Source organism: Hypanus sabinus, chromosome 12 (assembly GCF_030144855.1).
Source record: "Hypanus sabinus isolate sHypSab1 chromosome 12, sHypSab1.hap1, whole genome shotgun sequence".
Classification (NCBI taxonomy): Eukaryota; Metazoa; Chordata; class Chondrichthyes; order Myliobatiformes; family Dasyatidae; genus Hypanus; species Hypanus sabinus.
Window position 1 is genome coordinate 46,882,347 of NC_082717.1, and position 13,750 is coordinate 46,896,096.

Genomic DNA, 13,750 nt, shown 5'->3' on the forward strand with positions numbered 1-13,750 from the left:
CGTGTCATCGGGCGAACTTGATGATATGGTTCGAGCTGTGTGTTGCAGCACAGTTGTGGGTCAGCAGAGTGAACAGCAGTGGACTGAGCACACAGCTCTGGGGGGCCCCCATGCTCAGTGTGATGGTGTTGGAGATGCTGTTCCCGATCCGGACTGACTGAGGTCTCCCAGTCAGGAAGCCTAGGATCCAGTTGCAGAGGGAGGTGTTCAGACCCAGTAGGCTCAGCTTTCCAATCAGTTTCTGAGGGATGATTGTGCTGAATGCTGAACTGAAGTCTATGAACAACATTTGAACGTACGAGTCTTTTTTGTTCAGGTGGGTTATGGCCAGGTGGAGGGTGATGGCAATGGTGTCATCTGTTGAACGGTTGGGACAGTATGCAAACTACAGGGAGTCCTGTGAGGGGGGCAGCAGGGTCTTGATGTGTCTCATGACGAGCCTCTCAAAACACTTCATGATAATGGATGCAAGTGCAATGGGACGGTAGTCATTTAGGCAGGACACTGAAGACTTATTCGGCACGGGGACGATGGTGGCGGCCTTGAAGCACGTTAGAACGGTGGCGCTGCTCAGGGAGATGTTGAAGATGTCAGTGAGAACATCTGCTGGCTGGTCTGCACATCCTCTGAGCACTCTACCAGGGATGTTGTCTGGTCCAGCAGTTTTCCGTGGGTCGACCCTGCACAGGGTTCTTCTCACATCGGCCACCCTGAGACACAGCACCTGGTCATTTGGAGGAGGGGTGGACTTACTCGCCGCCACATCATTTTCCACCTCAAACCCGGCGTAGAAGTTATTCAGCACATCTGGGAGGGAGGCATCACCTGCACAGTCAGGTGATGTTGTCCTGTAATTGGTGATGTCCTGGATGTCCTTCCACATGTGCCACGTGTCGCCGCTGTCCTGGAAGTGGCTGTGGATTAGCTGGGCGTGTGCACGCTTTGCCCCTCTGATGACCCACAACAGTCTGGCCCTCGCTGTTGTTAGGACTGCCTTGTCGCCCGCTCTGAAGGCGGAGATACGGGTCCTCATCAGCGCACACACCTCAGCGGTCATTTAAGTAACTAATGTAAACCTGAAAGTTTATTAGTTACCTCCTGTACCCAATAAAGTGGCCACTGAGTGTATATTTGTAGTCATCTGCTGCTATGGCCCATCCGTTTCAAACTTCAACATTCACCACTGTTGTAAGATGTGGTTATTTGAGTTACTGTCATCTTCCTGTCAGCTTGAACCAGTCTTGCCATTCTCCTCTGACCTCTCTCTTTAACAAAGCGTTTTCTCCAAGAGAGCTGCTGCTCTCTGGATGTTTTTTTTTGTTTTTCACACCATCCTCTGTAAACTTTTGATTCTGTTGTGTGTGAGAATCCCAGGAGATCAGGTGTTTCTGAGATACTCAAACCACCCGGTCTAGCAACAACTATCATTCCACAGTCAGAGTCACTGAGATCACCACTTCTTCTGCATTCTGATGTTTGTTCTGAACAACAACTCAACCTCATGACCATGTCTGCAATTGGCTGATCAGATATTTGCATTAATGAGGTGTACAGGTTCACCTAATAAAGTGGTCATTGAATGTATATTAATAAATGCTTTTCTCAGTAATATAAACATGAAGCCACAAGATTATCATAAAACCTTAGTGATAATGAAGAGTTTTTAGCGTGCATTCCTAATTTCAAACTTTACTCCAGATCAACCCTTTACAGCCTCTTTAGTTCAGGGCCAACTAAGGATGCAGAATTAATGCTGGCATTGCTGGTAACTTACACACCTCGTAAGTGAAGAGCACCAAGAGGTGGTGGATGGTGGAAGTAGCCCATAGAGTCACAGGAAGAACATATGAATTCCACGCTTCCTGGTTCGAATAGAATAACATTTAGTCACCTTTTGCCTTTCGATCAACATAATCATATAGCCTCCCTATTTTAGATAGGTGTACTGACAATGACTTAAAGACATGTGAATTTGAATAGTGTGATTTTAGTGTCAGTGATGAGCCAGCTGCCCAAAAATAAAACTTGCATAGATGTGCCCATCCTTCAATTTCAGTCTGCAGGGAGTAGAATGGGCAGCCAATTTATTACTGCAGTTTTCTGATGTTGCTGAAGTTACCTCTGCCTTCTGCAATCTAATTATACTCCATTTTTAAGTTTCGTCCTTACTCTCAGATGTGCTATATGTGGCATAAAAGGAGACCTTCCAGCCCAGAGTCTCTGCTGGCTCACAGAGTTTCCTCGTAACTTGTTCATGTGTACATGAACTCCTCAATTTTCCTGCCATCATCTACAGGCATGAAGGATTAAACATGGATGTTTCTCAACCTGCACTGCTGCTTTCCTCTGGGTAGCCTTTTATTAAGGCTGATGGGATAATGCATCTGGCTTTCTATTTCCCAGTTAGAGAATCAATTCATATATCTCAACACTTGAGCCACCCACCATTCACTACAAAACATCCTCATGAAATAGGCAAGATAAATGGCTGCTAACTAAATCAGAAATGACAGATTGGTGAAAGAATATTCATCTGAGGTTACCTCAAAACTTGCTGCTGGAAAGAAGAAAGGGAAATCTGTCATCATCCAAATGGGTTTTACATGAAGATGTATTCAAATTCTAATAAAATATATTGAGTGTATAGGTGAGTAAAAAATTCAAAGTAGATGTTATTTTTAATTTATCATAGTCCATTTAAAAATAATTAATTTACCAGACAGATATATTTGTTTTGTAACCAGCCCTGAGTTATGAAATTTGCTTCATCAAATGCCATTTTAACTTGGAGATCTTTTTGTGACAGAGAACAATCAGCTTATTTCATTCAGCAGTAATATTGCTCATTTGCAAATTCACTTCTAATATTAAAAAGTAAGCCTCCAGTATGCCAGCATACACATTCCCTTTCAAAAGGATGAATTTACAGTAGCTAAAAATAGACTCCTAAATCCTGCCCTCAAAAGGGACTGCTGCAGGCTATGACTATGATTAAACTGAACACTTAATTTTACACTGAGCTAGACATACTATTCATTTGAGATGCACGTGTGTTTAAAAATAAGGACAGATACAAATGCAAATTGGTACCAACTTCACACATCTCGTTGGGAGACTCTTGCACATCGAGTCTCAATACAGTGGTGGATTCAAAAGTAGGTTTGCCACATGAATGCAACCACATCAGTGCAAATTTATAAAGTGCAAACGTACAAATTTAAATATGTTTGATCCTCAATATGCTTACACTGCAGAATTCAAGCCAATGCTTCTTGCCAAACCCTGCAGCACATTGTTTTAAGTGCTCTGTCTACAGATGGGATGAACAGAGATTTCCATAAGACACAGGTGCAGCATTAGGCATTTCAGCCATTGAGTCTGCTCCGCCATTTAATCACGACTGATCCATTTCTCTCTCAACCCCAATCTCCTGTCTTCCCCCTACAACCTTTCACTCCCTGACTGATCAAGAATCTATCAAACTCTGCCTTGAATACACCCAATGACCTGGCCTCCATATCCGCCTGTGGCAACGTATTCCATAGATTCATCAACTACTGAATAAAGAAATTCCTCCTCATCTCTATTAAAAGGATTTCCCTCTATTCTGAGGCTGTGCTCTCAGGTCCTAGTCTCCCACCATAGGAAACATCCTCTCCACATCCACTTTATCTAGGCTTTTCAATATTCAAAACAATCCACCCATCATTCTTCTAAATTCCAATGAATAAAGGCCCAGAGCCATCAATCACTCCTCATATGAAAAGGCTTTCATTCCTGGAATCAATCTCATGAACCTCTGAATCCTCTTCAATGTCAGTACGTTGTTTCTTAAACAAGGGGCCCAAAACTGCTCAAATACACACAAGTGAAGCCTCACTAGTGCTTTATAAATTCTCAAATTTACATCCTTGCATTTATATTCTAGTCCTCTTGAAATGAATGCTAACATTGCATTTGCCTTCCTCACCACAGACTCATCTTGCAAATTAAAATTCAGGGAATCCTGCACAAGGACTCCCAAGTCCCTTTGCATCTCCGATTTTTGAATTTTCTCCCCAATTAGGAAATAGTCTATACTTTTATTCATTCTACCAAAGACACCTCCTGACACTGTATTCCATCTGCCACTTCTTTGCCCATTCTCCTAGAACCACAGAACATCACAGCACAGAAACACTCCTTTTGGCTCTTCTTGGCTCTGCTGAACCATTTTTCTGCCTAGTCCCACTGACCTGCAGCTGGACCTAATCTGCTTTATTCCTACTGCCACCTCCCTCTTTCCTCAAAACTACCTGCACTTCCACCTATTTTTGTATTATCCGCAAACTTGGTCACAAAGTCATCAATTCCATCATCCAAGTTATCTGACCTACTGAAGAACACCACTAATAACTGACAGCCAATCAGACCAGGCTCCTTTATTCCCACTCTTTGTTTCCCATCAATCAGTCAATGCTTTATCCATGCTAATATCTTTCCTGTAATACCATGGGGCTCTCATCTTGTTAAGCAACCTTATCTTCTAAAAATCAAAGTACACAACATCTACCTTTGTTGAACCTGTTTGTTATTCCCTCAAAGAATTCCAACAGATTAGTCAGGCAAGATTTTCCATTGAGGAAACCATGCTGACTTTTTATCATGTCCCGCCAAATACTCCAAAACCACATCCTCAACAATCAATTCCAACATCTTCCCAACCACTGAGGTGGGGTGAACTGCCTTATAATGCCCTTTCTTCTCTGCCTCTCTCCCTTTTTGATGAGTGGAATGACATACGTGATTTTCCAATCCTCCAGAGCCAAACCAGAATCTATTCATTCTTGAAAGATCATTAGTCATGCCTCTACAATTTCTTCAGCCACCTCTTCAGAAGCCTGGGGTGTAATCCATCTAGTCCAAGTGACTTACCTACCTTCAGACCTGTCAGTTTCCCAATCATCTTCTCCCTAGTAAAAGCAAGTACACTTACTTCTGTCCTATGACACTCACGAACCCCCGACATTCTGCTAATATATTCTACAATGAAGACTGATGTAAAATACTTATTCAGGTTGCCCACCATTTCCTTGTCCCCCATTACTATTTCTCCAGCATAATTTTCCAGCAATCCAATATCTACTCTCTCTTTTGCTCCTTATGTTTCTGAAAAGCTTTTTGGTATCCGCTTTGATATTTTTGGCAAGCTTATCCTTGTCCTAATGAAGGGTCTCAGCTGAAATGTTGACTTTTTACTTCTTTCCATAGCTGTTGGCTGATCTATTGGGTTCCTCCAGCATTTTGTGTGTGTTACTTTACCTTCATATTTCTTCTTCCCCCCTCACTTACTGCTTTTTAAGTTGCCTTCTGTTGGTTTTTAAAAGTTTCTGAATCCCCTAACTTCCCATTAATTTTTACTCTATTATATGCCCTCTCTTGCTTTTATGTTGGCTTTCACTTCCCTTGTTAGCCACAGCTGCATTATCCTGCCTTTACAGTACTTTTTTGAGATGTATTGCTCCCAGAAACTCTAGCCATCACTGCTCTGCCGTCATCCCTGCTAGTGTTTCCTCCCAATCAACTTTGTCAGCTCCTCTCTCATGCCTCAGTAATTCCATTTACTCTACTGTAATACCAATACAATTGACTTTAGGTTCTCAAATTACTAAGTGAAATCTAAGGGTTCCTTTACCATAAGCTTCTTAATCAAATCCAGTTCATTACACAACACCCAATCCAGAATAGCTGATCTCCTGTTGGGCTCCACCGTAAGCTGCTCTAAAAACCATCTTGTAGGCATTCTACAAATTCTCTCTCTTGGAATCCAACACATACCTGATTTTCCCAATCCACCCTCATATTGATATCCCCCAAAAGTATTGTAACATTGCCTTTTTGACATACCTTTTTCTATCTCTCACTGTAATTTGTAACCCATATCCTGGCTACTGTTCGGAGGCCTGTATATAACTCCCATCAGAGTCTTTTCACCCTTGCAGTTTCTTTGCTCAACCCACATGGATTCTACATCTACCAATCCTATGTTACCTATATCTAATGATTTGATTTCATTTTTTTTAACCAAAAAAGCCACACCACACTCACTGCCTACTTGCCTGTCCATTCAATACAATATGCATCCTTGGAGGTTAAGCTCCCAACCCTATCATCTTTCAGCCATGACTCAGTGATGCGCACAATGTCATACCGGCCAATCTGTACCTGCACCACAAGATCACCTACTTTATTCAATATACTGCATGCATTGAATTTTAATACCTTCGGTTCTGTATCTGTCACCCTTTTTGATTTTGTCCCACTTTTACACTGCAACTCATCCTACTGACTGCAATTTTACCTTATCATCTGCCTGATCTTCATGGCAGTCTCTGCACATTGCCTCTGGTTGTAAACCAACAGTCCTGTCCTCACTCAGTTTATGGAAAAGTATTACGAAATGCAACCACAATCTATGCCAGGTATAGTTAAAGGTACAGCTATGCTTTACTTGTGATCACTGTTGATCAGGGCTGTTTATACCACTAACTTTGTCATTGCTGCCTTAATGTCAAAGGCATTACTCACACCTGTTTATTCCAGATTTCATGTCAATTTTTGAAGAAGATTTCATTCATTTGCTCCATGTCATGGTGACCAGTGGTGTGCCTCAAGGATCTGTTCTGGGACCCCTACTCTGTGATTTTTATAAGTGACCTGGATGAGAAAGTGGAGAGATGGGTTAGTAAATTTGCTGATGACACGAAGGTTGGAGGTGTTGTGGATAGTGTGGAGGCTGTCAGAGGTTACAGCGCGACATTGAGAGGATGCAAAAATGGGCTAAGAAGTGAGTTCAACTCAGATAAGCATGAAGCGGTTCATTTTGGTAGGTCAAATATGATGGCAGAATATAGTACTAACGGTAAGACTCTTGGCAGTGTGGAGGATCAGAGGGATCTTGGGGTCCAAGTTCATAGGACACTCAAAGCTGCTGTGCATGTTGACTCTGGGGTCAAGAAGGCATATAGTGCATTGGCCTTCATCAATTGTGGAATTGAGTTTAAAAGCCAAGAGGTAATGTTGCAGCTATATAGGACCCTGGTCCTGAGCTCAATTCTGGTCACCTCACTATAGGAAGGACGTGGAAACCATAGAATAGGAGATTTACAAGGATGTTGCATGGATTGGGGAGCATGCCTTATGATTCTACCTTCATCAAGGTGGTTAGTCACATCCACAAAAAAGTCAATCAGGCTCGTAAGGCACAACCTACCTTTGACAAAGCCATGCTGACTATTCCTAATCATATTATGCCTCTCCAAATATTCATAAATCCTGCCTCTCAGGATCTTCTCCATCAACTTACCAACCACTGAAGTAATACTCACTGGTTTATATTTTCCTGGGCTATTTCTACTCCCTTTCTTGAATGAGGGAACAACATCTGCAACCCCCCCAATCTTCTGGAACCTCTCCCTTCCCCATTGATGTTGCAAAGATCTTTGCCAGAGGCTCAGCAATCTCCTCCCTCGCCTCCCACGGTAGCCTGGGGTACATCTCTTCCAGTCCTGGACTTATCCAACTTGATGCCTTTGAAGGCAACTTGAAGCTCCAGCACATCCTCTTTCTTATCTCTATGTGCTCAAGCTTTTCATATAGAAATGAGTCATCCCTACAATTGCCAAGTAGTAGTGAATACTGAAGCAAAGTATTCATTAAGTACCTCCGCTATCTCCTCTGGTTCCATACACACTTTTCCACTGTCACACTTGATTGGTTCTATTCTCTCACGTCTTATCCTCTTGCTCTTCACAAACTTTTAGAATGCCTTGGGGTTTTCCTTAATCCTACCTGCCAAGGCCTTCTCATGGCCCCTTCTGGCTCTCCTAATTTCATTCTTAAGCTCCTTCCTGCCAGCCTTATAATTTTCTAGATCTTTATCATTGCCTAGCTTTTTGAACCCTTTGTAAGCTTTTCTTTTCTGCTTGACTAGATTTTCAACAGCCTTTGTACACCACAGTTACTATATATTACCATCCTTTCCCTGTCTAATTGGAATGTACCTAAGCAGAACACCATGCAAATATCCTAGTACATTTGCCACATTTCTGCCATGTATTTCTCTGAGAACATCTGTTCCCATTTATGCTTCCAAGTTCCTGTCTGATAGCTTCATATTTCCCCTTACTCTAATTAAACACTTTCCTAACTTGTCTGTTCCTATCCCTCTCCAATGCTATGTTAAAGGAGATAGAATTGTGATCACTATCTCCAAAATGATCTCCCACTGAGAGACCTGACAGCTGAACAGGTTCATTACCCAATACCAAATCAAGTACAGCCTCTCCTCTTTTAGGCTTATCTACATATTCTGTCAGAAAACCTTCCTGAACACACCTAACAAACTCCATCCCCTTGCTCTAGGGAGATACCAATCAATATTGGGGAAATTAAAATCTCCCACATCAACAATCCTGTTATTATTGCATCTTTCCTGAAACTGTCTCCCTATCTGCCCCTCAATGTCCCTGTTACTATTGGGTGGCCTATAAAAAACATCCAGTCGAGTTATTCACCCCTTCCTGTTCCTAACTTCCACCCACAGAGACTCTGTAGACATGATTTCCCTCCATGACTTCCTCCTTTTCTACAGCTGTGAAACTATCTCTGATCAGCAGTGCCACATCCTCATCTCGTTTGCCTCCCGCCCTGTCCTTTCTGAAACAGCTAAAGCCTGGCACTCTAAATAGTCATTCCTGTCCCTGAGCCATTCAAGTCTCTGTAATGGCCACAACATCATATCTCCAAGTACTGATCCACACTCTAAGATCATCCGTTTTGTTCATGGTACTCCTTGCATTAGACACATCTCAAATCATCAGTCTGAGCATATCACTTCTCTATCACCTGCCTATCTTCCCTCCCACACTGCCTACAAGCTTTCTCTATTTGTGAGCCAACCACCCCTTCCTCCGTCTCTTCAGTTCGGTTCCCATCCCCTCAGCGATTCTAGTTTAAACTCTCCCCAATAGCCTTAGCAAAACTCCCTGCCAGGATATTGTTCCCCCTCGGATTCAAGTGCCACCTGTCCTTTTTGTACAGATCACACCTGCCCCAGAAGAGATCCCAATGATCCAGAAACCTGTATCCCTGCCCCCTGCTCCAATCCCTCAGCCACACATTTATCCTCCACCTCACTCTATTCCTATATTCACTGTTGCTTGGCACAGGCAACAATCCCGAGATTACTACCTTTGTGGTCCTGCTTCTCAACTTCCTTCCTAACTCCCTGTAATCTGTTTTCAGGACTCCTCCCTTTTCCTACCTGTATCGTTGGTACCAATGAGTACAACCTCTGGTTGTTCACCTTCTGAGTTCAGGATATCACGGACACAATCAGAAAAATCCGACCCGATCAGAAAATTTCTAATTAAAATAAATGCCACAACATTCTGAGGTGCAAGTACTTTCAATAATGTTTACTTTTTCTTCAATTGATTCAATTTTTCTGGCATTAGAAGATAACTAGAAGGTTTTGGAATGTGACATTTTGCCATGGGGATTGGGGAAAAAGAGCCACTGCTGGATTTTATCAAGTCAAGGCCAGGAATGTGTTGACACTTTTCCCAGTTATAAAACAACTGTTCATCACTAAAATGAATGGATTATTTGGAAAAACAACACAATTTTAATATTTTAATTTAAAACTGAAGAACACATACAGTCTTTCATCAAAATGTTCTTGGAATATGGGTTAGGTTTTATAATAAGAAGCTTTATATGATGGGCAATATTTAAAGACTGTAAATACACAGACACACTGACATAGGGACACAAAACCTTCTTCTAGGCTGCTTAGCCTAAAATAAATAGGCAACCTACAATGCAGCAATCTCGCACTGGAATTCCATGGCAACTTTACCTCAAACGTCCACAGACTCCCTAAACAGCTCTCCTGCTATATAACTGCATAGAGTGCATTCCCTGTATTCATGAAACAATTACACTTTAAAATCAAATTCATACAGTACAATCCCCTAGGATTATAAATAATCAGATTATAAGAGTTATTGGGAACTACTGCTGGATCAGAAGTAACAATGCGCTAAAATGAGCAGTAATTACGTTTTTTTTACTCTAATATTGTTAACAGTGGTAACATAAAAACAGCAAAGCTTAATGATAATGCAGTAGATAAATCTCTGCCTATGACAGTAACAAATCCCTGCACTAATCAGGGAACTGTGATACTTCATCAGCTCTACACATTAAGAAGGACACACTGGCCTTGATGTGGGTGCTGTTCAGGATGATACTACGACTGAAGGCTATTAAAAGTTGTGCAAATTAGACTTGTGATCCCTTGATTTGATTGAGAATCTCAAGAGAACTGAAAGGATTGAGAAAAAAACATGTTTCCTATAGGAGATGCAGAAATGTGGGGTGGGAAAGGTAAACATCCTGAGCAAGTAACTCAAGGGTGCTGTCAGGAGATATTTCATGAACAAAGGGTAGTGGATGTGAAGAGCTTTTCCAAAAAGCATTAGTGACCAAGATAATTAAGATGTTATAAAACTGCTGTCAGGAAGGGTAATGAGGCTTACAGAAACAGGGCTGGCAGGTAGCCATATATGCAGCCCACTGAATGGCCCATTCCTTCTCCAGTGTCACGATGGCTGGCCTCTGTCACGAAGCTGCTGAGGTTGGATCAGTTCACAGGATCTCTTGTCGTACCTTCCTTTCTGCCGAATTCAATGAGATTGTCCTGCAATGCTGAGCCAAGTCTCTAGTGGTTAGTGCTCAAACAATGATCTTTCATCAGAATGGGAACAAGAAAAATGGGTGTCAAGTTAATGACCTTTCATCAAAACTTCTTCCAGTCTTGAGACAACTGTCTCTGTTTCCACAGATGTGACTGTCTCTGGTTTCACAGATGTTAACTAACCCCTCATTTCAAATTTCCTCTTAGGACACAAGACACAACAATAATTTAATACTTTCCAAACAGACTAGTATAGAATAGTTACTTTGCTCAATCTCTCGTGGATTGTAGTAAAATGATTCCCCCTCACTGATTTGCTCCTATTACAACGTGCCACTAAGGCCACATGTAGTTTAAAGAGAAATTAATCAAACCTATACTGTACCTAATTGATAGACATTGCAGTTGAAGATTGCAATTTGCAATAGAACTTAGTTCTGTCATTAAATGCTGCATGGGAGATTTTGTAATGGTGCAGAGCCCAAAGTGTATGTCACCAAATATGTAATGTCAATTTCAGGAATTGAATCTTTGCTGTCCTCAAGTCCACTCTCTTCTATCAGCAACAGAGCAAACTACTGAATTCAGCTTTTCTGATTTCTAGCTAAATCTGTTATTTGTAAATGGTTAAACTCATACGTAAATATAATTGTATTTAAAACCAAGGCTCAAAAGAGGTACAGTAATAGTATTGGTGCTGTCTTCCCTGTGCATTTTCGTGAAAAGCACTTCAACATAAAAGTTGCAAGATTAGGAGAGACATTTGCCTTAATTTGCAAATTGGGGAAGAAGCTATTTAAAATGAAGTGCCCTTGAAAAGATTTACTATAATTGCAACCAGATTACAGACATATAGTTATACAGCATGGACAGTGTCTCTTTGACCTTATTCATCCATGCTGAACAAGATGTTTCCCTGTGGTAGATCTATTTGCCTGCATTCACACCATACTTTTTCTATCCATGTTCCTATCTATATGTTTTGTTAAAGTTTGTAATTGTGCCCATCTCTACCACCTTACCTCTGGCAACTCGATCCTTATACCAAGACCCTCTGAAAAATGTGTCTCTCAGATCCCGTTTAAATCTCTCCCTCTCACCTCTGCTCTCTAGTTTTAGATTCCTCTACCCTGGGAAAAAGACCATGACCATTCCAAGTGATTTTCTACACTTTATAAAGTCACCCTTCAGCCTCCTGTCCAATCTATCCAGCCTCTCCTTGTAACTCAAGCCCTCCAGTCCGGGAAACATGCATATCACAATTACACATTTCTCCAGCTTACATGACATCCTTTCTACAGATGGATCACCAAAATTGCATGCTATACTCCAAGGGGTAGTTTCCTGTATACTCTAATTTGTTCTTGCAGCCCCTTTTAAATGGAGGCACAGCATTTTCTATCTGCTAATCATTTTGGTACCTGGGTAAAGATGATGCAAATATTTCTGCCAAGGCTCCTGCAATTTCTTTGCCAGCGTTCCACAATGTCCTATGATGCACTTGGTCAGGCCCTTGGAAATTGTCCACCTTTATGTGCTTTAAGACTGCCGGCACCTCCTCTTTTGTAATGTGGATATGTTCCAAGAAATTGCTATTCATTTCTCTTAACTCCTTGGGTTTCAATTACAGTAAATACACTTGAAAAATATCTACTTTCAGAACTCACCCATCTACGGTACCACACAAATGGCCACATTGATCCTCAGGGACTAAAACCTGTTATTTTCCTAGCTATCCTTTTGCTCTTAGTTTACTTGCAGAACCTCTCATCTACTAAAGCTATTTCAGGTCTCTTTTTGCCCTCCCGATTTCCTCCTAAACATATTCCTCCATCTCTCATACTTCAAGGGATTAGCACCCACTCAGTCCCTATTCCTGTCATATACCTTCTTCAGATTCCTGACTGGAGCCTCAAAATCCCTTATCGATCCACGTTCTCTAATCCTGCCAGTCTTGCCCTTCATTCCAACAGGAAAATTTTGTCCACGAATTCTCCCCATCTCATTTTTAATAGCTTCTCATTTGGCAGATACTCCTTTACCAGCCAACATCCCCTCCCAATTTATCTTTGTAAGTACTTATCTATTGCACTCAGATTTGGCTTCCTTCATGTCAGGACTTCAACTTGTGGAGCAGTCCTATATTTTTCCCTGAAAATCTTTAAAACAAATAGAATTTTGATCATTGGTCACGAAGTACTGCCCCGATTGACACTTCAGCCACTTGCCCTGCTTCATTTTCCAATAGGAGGCCCACTGTTGCCCTCTCCTCAATAGAGCCATCTAGACATCTACATTAAACTTGAGAAATCATTCTTGGACAATTTAACAAATTCCATCCAAGCATGCATCTTGGACTTTGGCAGTCCCAGTCAATACAAGTGAAGATGAGTTCACCATCTATTGCAATCATATTAGTCTGCAAATACACGAATTTCCACATTTCATTGAAAAGTTGGAACTTAAACATTTAACATCCAAGGTGTTAAAATAATGAATGCAGATGTTTCTTAATTCACTTTTTAACCTGCTCTGTTGCAGAAACCAGCAGTGCGAGTAGTCTACTCGGGCCTTTGCCCCTCCTCACCATTAAACACAATGATGGCTGATCATCTTCTTTAGCATTAACAAATACATCTCCGAAAAACATAATGATTTGGCCAGCAACAGCTGGGTGAAGGAGAATTCCGCAAGTTCGCCACGCAGGGTGAAGATAATTCTTGTGACTTCAGTTCTAAATGGCATACACTCTCTTCCAAGGCTGTCACCTGTGGTACTAGACTCTTGCCATAAGGAACATCTTCCCAATATGTAGTCTGTCTAGTCCTGTGATAATTTTATATCTTATCCCCTCACTTTCCTGTACCCCAGTGAATATAGTCCTAATCAATTCGATCACTCCTAGTACATTCAGTACTGCCACCTCAAGAATCAGTCAAGGAAATCTCTTTCGAACAGAGCAAGAACATCCTTCCTCAATAAAAAATACAAGCACAAACTTTCTGATGG

The 13,750-nt window shown here is 41.5% G+C and overlaps 1 protein-coding gene across 1 annotated transcript in view; it reads right to left on the reverse strand.

Moving 5' to 3' along the window:
- vash2 (vasohibin 2) overlaps positions 1-13,750 on the reverse strand; it is a 136,559-nt gene that overhangs the window by 63,672 nt on the left and 59,137 nt on the right. The window lies entirely within an intron of this gene.